Raw genomic sequence first — 7,764 nt, forward strand, 5'->3', positions numbered from 1 at the left:
AAAATCAAATCTTTTTAAAATGTTTTTCAAATCATATCTTCTCAATCACATCTTTTTAAAATGAATCATATCTTCTTAACCACATCTTTTTCAAAATAGTTTTCAATCAAATCTTTTTGATTTCTAATTTCAAAATCTTTTTCAAAAATCACTTGATTTCTTTTCCACTTTCATTTTCGAAAATCAATTAGTGTTTTTCAAAAATGTTTTCAAAATCTTTTACTTAATTTTCGAAAATTACTTCCCTTCTTCTCACATCCTTCTATTTATGGACTAACATTGTTCCTTAATGCAAAATTCGAACTCCATCTTCTTTGATAAGTTCGAATTTTCTACTTCTGTCTTCTACTTTTCTTTTCCTCTGACACCTAAAGGTATCTCTATACTGTGACATAGAGGATTCCACATTTTCTTGTTCCCTTCTCTTTCTTATGAGCAGGAGCAAGGACACAAGCATTCTTGTTGAGGCTGATCTTGAACCTGAAAGGACCTTGAAGAGAAAGCTAAGAGAAGCCAAAGCACAACTCTCTGTAGAGGACCTAACAGAAATCTCCAAAGAAGAAGAACCTATGGCAGCCAAAAACAACAACAATGCCAACAATGCAAGGAAGGTGCTGGGTGACTTTACTGCACCTACTCCCGACTTTTATGGGAGAAGCATCTCTATCCCTGCCATTGGAGCAAACAACTTTGAGCTTAAGCCTCAATTAGTTTCTCTAATGCAACAGAATTGCAAGTTCCATGGACTTCCATTAGAAGATCCTCATCAGTTTTTAGCTGAATTCTTGCAAATCTGTGACACTGTCAAGACTAATGGGGTTGACCCTGAGGTCTACAGACTTATGCTATTCCCTTTTGCTGTAAGAGACAGAGCTAGGACATGGTTGGACTCACAACCTAAAAAAAGCCTGGACTCTTGGGAAAAGCTAGTCAATGCCTTCTTGGCAAAGTTCTTTCCACCTCAAAAATTGAGTAAGCTTAGAGTGGAAGTCCAAACCTTCAGACAGAAGGAAGGAGAATCCCTCTATGAAGCTTGGGAAAGATACAAACAATTAATCAGAAAGTGTCCTTCTGATATGCTTTCTGAATGGAGCATCATAGGTATTTTCTATGATGGTCTCTCTGAACTATCCAAAATGTCTTTGGATAGCTCTGCTGGAGGATCTCTTCATCTGAAGAAGACGCCTACAGAAGCTCAAGAGCTAATTGAAATGGTTGCGAATAACCAATTCATGTACACTTCTGAAAGAAATCCTGTGAACAATGGGACTAGTCAGAAGAAAGGAGTTCTTGAGATTGACACTCTGAATGCCATATTGGCTCAGAACAAAATATTGACTCAACAAGTCAATATGATTTCTCAAAGTCTGTCTGGAATGCAAAATGCACCAAGCAGTACTAAAGAAGCTTCATCTGAGGAAGAAACTTATGATCCTGAGAACCCCTCAATAGAAGAGGTGAATTACATGGGAGAACCCTATGAAAACACCTATAATCCTTCATGGAGAAATCATCCAAATCTCTCATGGAAGGATCAACAGAGACCTCAACAAGGTTTCAACAATAATAATGGTGGAAGAAACAGGTTTAGCAAAAGCAAGCCTTTTCCATCATCTTCTCAGCAACAGACAGAGAGTTCTAAGCAGAATACCTCTGACTTAGCAACCATGGTCTCTGATCTAATCAAAACCACTCAAAGTTTCATGACTGAAACAAGGTCTTCCATTAGAAACTTGGAGGCACAAGTGGGTCAGCTGAGCAAGAAAATTACTGAACTCCCTCCTAGTACTCTTCCAAGCAATACAGAAGAAAATCCAAAAGGAGAGTGCAAGGCCATCAACATGGCCGAATTTGGAGAGGAGGAAGAGGCAGTGAACGCCACTGAGGAAGACCTCAATGGACATCCACTGGCCTCCAATGAGTTCCCCAATGAGGAACCATGGGAATCTGAGGCTCAAAATGAGCCCATAGAGGTTCCATTGGACTTACTTCTGCCATTCATGAGCTCTGATGAGTATTCTTCCTCTGAAGAGGATGAGTATGTCACTGAAGAGCAAGTTGCTAAGTACCTTGGAGCAATCATGAAGCTAAATGACAAGTTATTTGGAAATGAGACTTGGGAGGATGAACCCCCTTTGCTCACCAAAGAACTGGATGACTTGTCTAGGCAGAAACTGCCTCAAAAGAGACAGGATCCTGGGAAGTTTTCAATACCTTGTACCATAGGCACCATGACCTTCAAGAAGGCCTTGTGTGACTTAGGGTCAAGTGTAAACCTCATGCCTCTCTCTGTAATGGAGAAGTTAGGGATCTTTGAGGTACAAGCTGCAAAAATCTCACTAGAGATGGCAGACAACTCAAGAAAACAGGCTTATGGACTTGTAGAGGATGTTCTGGTAAAAGTTGAAGACCATTACATCCCTACTAATTTCATAGTCCTAGAGACTGGGAAGTGCATGGATGAATCCATCATCCTTGACAGACCCTTCCTAGCCACAGCAAAGGCTGTGATTGATGTTGATAGAGGAGAGTTGATCATTCAAGTGAATGAAGAATCCTTTGTGTTTGAGGCTCAAGGATATCCCTCTGTCACCATGGAGAGGAAGCATGAAGAGCTTCTCTCAAAACAGCGCCAAACAGAGCCCCCACAGTCAAACTCTAAGTTTGGTGTTGGGAGGCCACAACCAAACTCTAAGTTTGGTGTTGAACCCCCACATTCAAACTCTAAGTTTGGTGTTGGGAGGTTCCAACATGGCTCTGAGCATTTCTGAGGCTCCATGAGAGCCCACTGTCAAGCTACTGACATTAAAGAAGCGCTTGTTGGGAGGCAACCCAATGTTATATTTTGACTATTTTCCTTTGTTATTTTATGTTTTTTTGTAGGTTGATGATCATGAGAAGTCACAAAATCAATGAAAAAAGCAAAAACAGAATGAAAAACAGGAAGAAAAATAGCACACCCTGGAGGAAGAACTTACTGGCGTTTAAACACCAGTAAGGCTAGCTGTTGGGCGTTTAACGCCCAGTCTGGCACCATTCTGGGCGTTTAACGCCAGAAAGGGGCACCAGACTGGCGTTAAACACCAGGAAAGAGCAAGAAGCTGGCGTTAAACGCCAGAAATGGGCACCAGCCCGGCGTTTAACGCCAGAAATGGCTAAAAACGCATTTTTGCATGCCATTTGGTGCAGGGATGACTTTTCCTTGACACCTCAGGATCTGTGGACCCCACAGGATCCCTACCTACCCACCACTCTCTCTCTTCTTCACCCATTCACCAATCACCTCAACACCTCTTCCCCAAAAACCCTTCACCTATCAAATTCCATCTTTCTCTTCACCACTCACATCCATCCTTCACAAAACCCAACCTACCTCACCATTCAAATTCAAACCACTTTCCCACCCAAACCCACCCTCAATTAACCGAACCCTACCCTTTCCCCACTCCTATATAAACCCTCCTTCACTCCTTCATTTTCACACAACCTAAACACCACTTCTCCCCCCTTTGGCCGAACACAAAGCCATTCCCTTCTTCCTCATTTCTTCTTCTTCTACTGTCTTCTTTCTTCTTTAGCTCGAGGACGAGCAAACCTTTTAAGTTTGGTGTGGTAAAAGCATTGCTTTTTGTTTTTCCATAACCATTTATGGCATCCAAGGCCGGAGAAACCTCTAGAAAGAGGAAAGGGAAGGCAAAAGCTTCCACCTCCGAGTCATGGGAGATGGAAAGATTCATCTCAAGGGTGCATCAAGACCACTTCTATGAAGTTGTGTCCTTGAAGAAGGTGATCCCCGAGGTCCCTTTTTCACTCAAAAAGAGTGAATATCCGGAGATCCGACATGAGATCCGAAGAAGAGGTTGGGAAGTTCTTACCAACCCCATTCAACAAGTCGAAATCTTAATGGTTCAAGAGTTCTATGCCAATGCATGGATCACCAAGAACCATGATCAAAGTGTGAACCCGGATCCAAAGAATTATCTTACTATGGTTCGGGGGAAATACTTGGATTTTAGTCCGGAAAATGTAAGGTTGGCATTCAACTTGCCCATGATGCAAGGAGATGAACATCCTTACACTAGAAGGGTCAACTTTGATCAAAGGTTGGACCAAGTCCTCACAGTCATATGTGAAGAGGGCGCCCAATGGAAGAGAGATTCAAGAGGGAAGCCGGTTCAACTGAGAAGGCATGACCTCAAACCCGTGGCTAGAGGATGGTTGGAGTTTATCCAACGCTCAATCATTCCCACTAGCAACCGGTCCGAAGTTACTATAGACCGGGCTATCATGATTCATAGCATCATGATTGGAGAAGAAATAGAAGTTCATGAGGTTATAGCTCAAGAACTTTATAAGGTGGCGGACAAGTCCTCTACCTTGGCAAGGTTAGCCTTTTCTCACCTCATTTGTCACCTCTGTTATTCAGTTGGAGTTGACATAGAGGGAGACATCCCCATTGATGAGGACAAGCCCATCACTAAGAAGAATATGGAGCACACAAGAGACCCCACTCATCATGAGATCCCTGAGATTCCTCAAGGGATGCACTTTCCTCCACAAAACTATTGGGAGCAACTAAACACCTCCCTAGGAGAATTGAGTTCCAACATGGGACAACTGAGGGTGGAGCACCAAGAACACTCTGTCCTCCTCCATGAAATTAGAGAAGATCAAAGAATCATGAGAGAGGAGCAACAAAGACAAGGAAGAGACATTGAGGAGCTCAAGCACACCATAGGATCTTCAAGAAGAAGAACAAGCCGCCATCACTAAGGTGGACCCGTTCTTTAATTTCCTTGTTCTTTATTTTTCTGTTTTTTCGAATTTTAGTGCTTATGTTTATCTATGTTTGTGTCTTGTGATCATTAGTGTCTTAGTGTCTATGCCTTAAAGTTATGAATGTCCTATGAATCCATCACCTTTCTTGAATGAAAAATGTGCTTAATTGAAAAAGAAAAGAATTGCATGAATTTTGAATTTTATAACAGTTTAATTATTTTGATGTGGTGGCAATACTTTTGTTTTCTGAATGTATGCTTAAACAGTGCATATGTCTTTTGAATTTGTGGTTCATGAATATTGGCTCTTGAAAGAATGATGAAAAAGGAGACATGTTACTGAGGATCTGAAAAATCATTAAAATGATTCTTGAAGCAAGAAAAAGTAGTGATTCAAAAAAAAAATAATATTCGAAAAAAAAAGAAAGAAAAAGAAAGAAATAAAGTTGTGATCCAAGGCAATAAGAGTGTGCTTAAGAACCCTAGACACCTCTAATTGGGGACTCTAGCAAAGCTGAGTCACAATCTGAAAAGGTTCACCCAATTATGTGTCTGTGGCATGTATGTATCCGGTGGTAATACTGGAAGACAGAGTGCTTTGGGCCACGGCCAAGACTCAATAAGTAGCTGTGTTCAAGAATCATCATACTTAACTAGGAGAATCAATAACATTATCTGGATTCTGAGTTCCTAAAGAAGCCAATCATTCTGAATTTCAAAGGATAGAGTGAGATGCCAAAACTGTTCAGAGGCAAAAAGCTAAAAGCCCCGCTCATCTAATTAATACTGATCTTTATAGATATTTTTGGAATTCATTGCATATTCTCTTCTTTTTTATCTTATTTGATTTTCAGTTGCTTGGGGACAAGCAACAATTTAAGTTTGGTGTTGTGATGAGCGGATAATTTGTACGCTTTTTGGCATTGTTTTTAGTATGTTTTTAGTATGATCTAGTTAGTTTTTAGTATATTTTTATTAGTTTTTTGTTAAAATTCACTTTTCTGGACTTTACTATGAGTTTGTGTATTTTTCTGTGATTTCAGGTATTTTCTGGCTGAAATTGAGGGACCTGAGCAAAAATCTGATTCAGAGACTAAAAAGGACTGCAGATGCTGTTGGATTCTGACCTCCCTGCACTCGAAGTAGATTTTCTGGAGCTATAGAAGCCCAATTGGGGCGCTCTCAACGGCGTTGGAAAGTAGACATCCTAGGCTTTCCAGCAATATATGATAGTCCATACTTTGCCCAAGATTTGATGGCCCAAACCGGCGTTCAAAGTCACCCTCAGGAATTCCAGCGTTAAACGCCGGAACTGGCACAAGAATGGGAGTTAAACGCCCAAACTGGCACCAAAGCTGGCGTTTAACTCCAAGAGGAGTCTCTACACGAAAATGCTTCAATGCTCAGCCCAAGCACACACCAAGTGGGCCCGGAAGTGGATTTTTATGTCATTTACTCATCTCTGTAAACCTTAGGCTACTAGTTCTCTATAAGTAGGACCTTTTACTATTGTATTTTCATCTGGGGATCTTTGGATCATTTTAGATCTTTTGATCATCTTTGGACATCTAGTTCTTAGATCATTGGGAGGCTGGCCATTCGGCCATGCCTAGACCTTGTTCTTATGTATTTTCAACGGTGGAGTTTCTACACACCATAGATTAAGGTGTGGAGCTCTGCTGTACCTCGAGTATTAATGCAATTACTATTGTTCTTCTATTCAATTCCGCTTGTTCTTGTTCTAAGATATCACTTGTTCTTCAACTTGATGAATGTGATGATCCGTGACACTCATCATCATTCTCACCTATGAACGTGTGACTGATAACCACCTCCGTTCTACCTTCGATTGGGTGAATATCTCTTGGATTCCTGATACACGATGCATGGTTGATCGCCTGACAACCGAGTGCTCGCCTGACAAACGAGCCAGCCATTCCGTGAGATCAGAGTCTTCGTGGTATAGGCTAGAACTGATGGCGGCATTCAAGAGAATCCGGAAGGTCTAACCTTGTCTGTGGTATTCTGAGTAGGATTCAATGATTGAATGACTGTGACGTGCTTCAAACTCCTGAAGGCGGGGCATTAGTGACAGACGCAAAAGAATCACTGGATTCTATTCCGGCCTGATCGAGAACCGACAGATGGATAGCCGTGCCATGACAGGGTGCGTTGAACATTTCCACTGAGAGGATGGGAGGTAGCCACTGACAACGGTGAAACCCTTGCTTGAGCTTGCCATGGAAAGGAGTAAGAAGGATTGGATGAAGACAGTAGGAAAGCAGAGAGACGGAAGGGAAGGCATCTTCATACGCTCATCTGAAATTCCTACCAATGAATTACATAAGTATCTCTATCTTTATCTTTATGTTTTATTCATCATTCATAACCATTTGAGTTTGCCTGACTAAGATTTACAAGGTGACCATAGCTTGCTTCATACCAACAATCTCTGTCGGATCGACCCTTACTCGCGTAAGGTTTATTACTTGGACGACCCAGTACACTTGCTGGTTAGTTGTGCGAAGTTGTAGTGATCACAATTTCGTCCACCAATGGGTTACGCATGAGCATGCATGAACGAACGTTGGAGGTCTAACGCTACCTCAAACGTTGCCTCCAACGTCCGCAATGAGCCACCCAAAATTTGATTTGAAATTTTTCAATTGACGCGCACGCTTGGATCACGCGTACGCCTGGATGCATATTTTGGCCGGACATGCCAACGCGTGAGCGAGGCAAACACGTAAAACTCTATTTTGACGCGTACGCGTAAATGATGCGCACGCGTGGGTGTTAAAATGTTGGTACTCTAACATTGAGTCCAACGTTGGCGCCAACGCCGAGCCCTTTGGAAATCCTTTCTCAAGCCAATGTTTGATTCAACATTTTCTTGCAAACATTGAGGCCAACGTTGACACCAACACCAGTTTAATTAAGCACTCATGTAAATCAAAAAGGTGAATCGCCAATTGCCCTCTTCAAC

The 7,764-nt window shown here is 41.7% G+C and overlaps 1 non-coding gene across 1 annotated transcript; it reads right to left on the reverse strand.

Annotated features, from left to right (window-relative positions):
• Window positions 1–974: 974 nt before the first annotated feature.
• On the reverse strand, window positions 975–1,082 carry LOC112793867 (small nucleolar RNA R71). Its single transcript, XR_003198556.1, has one exon. It is a non-coding gene; the product is annotated as a small nucleolar RNA R71 (small nucleolar RNA).
• Window positions 1,083–7,764: the final 6,682 nt, after the last annotated feature.

The sequence above is a fragment of the Arachis hypogaea genome, chromosome 3, assembly GCF_003086295.3.
Source record: "Arachis hypogaea cultivar Tifrunner chromosome 3, arahy.Tifrunner.gnm2.J5K5, whole genome shotgun sequence".
NCBI classification, from domain to species: domain Eukaryota; kingdom Viridiplantae; phylum Streptophyta; class Magnoliopsida; order Fabales; family Fabaceae; genus Arachis; species Arachis hypogaea.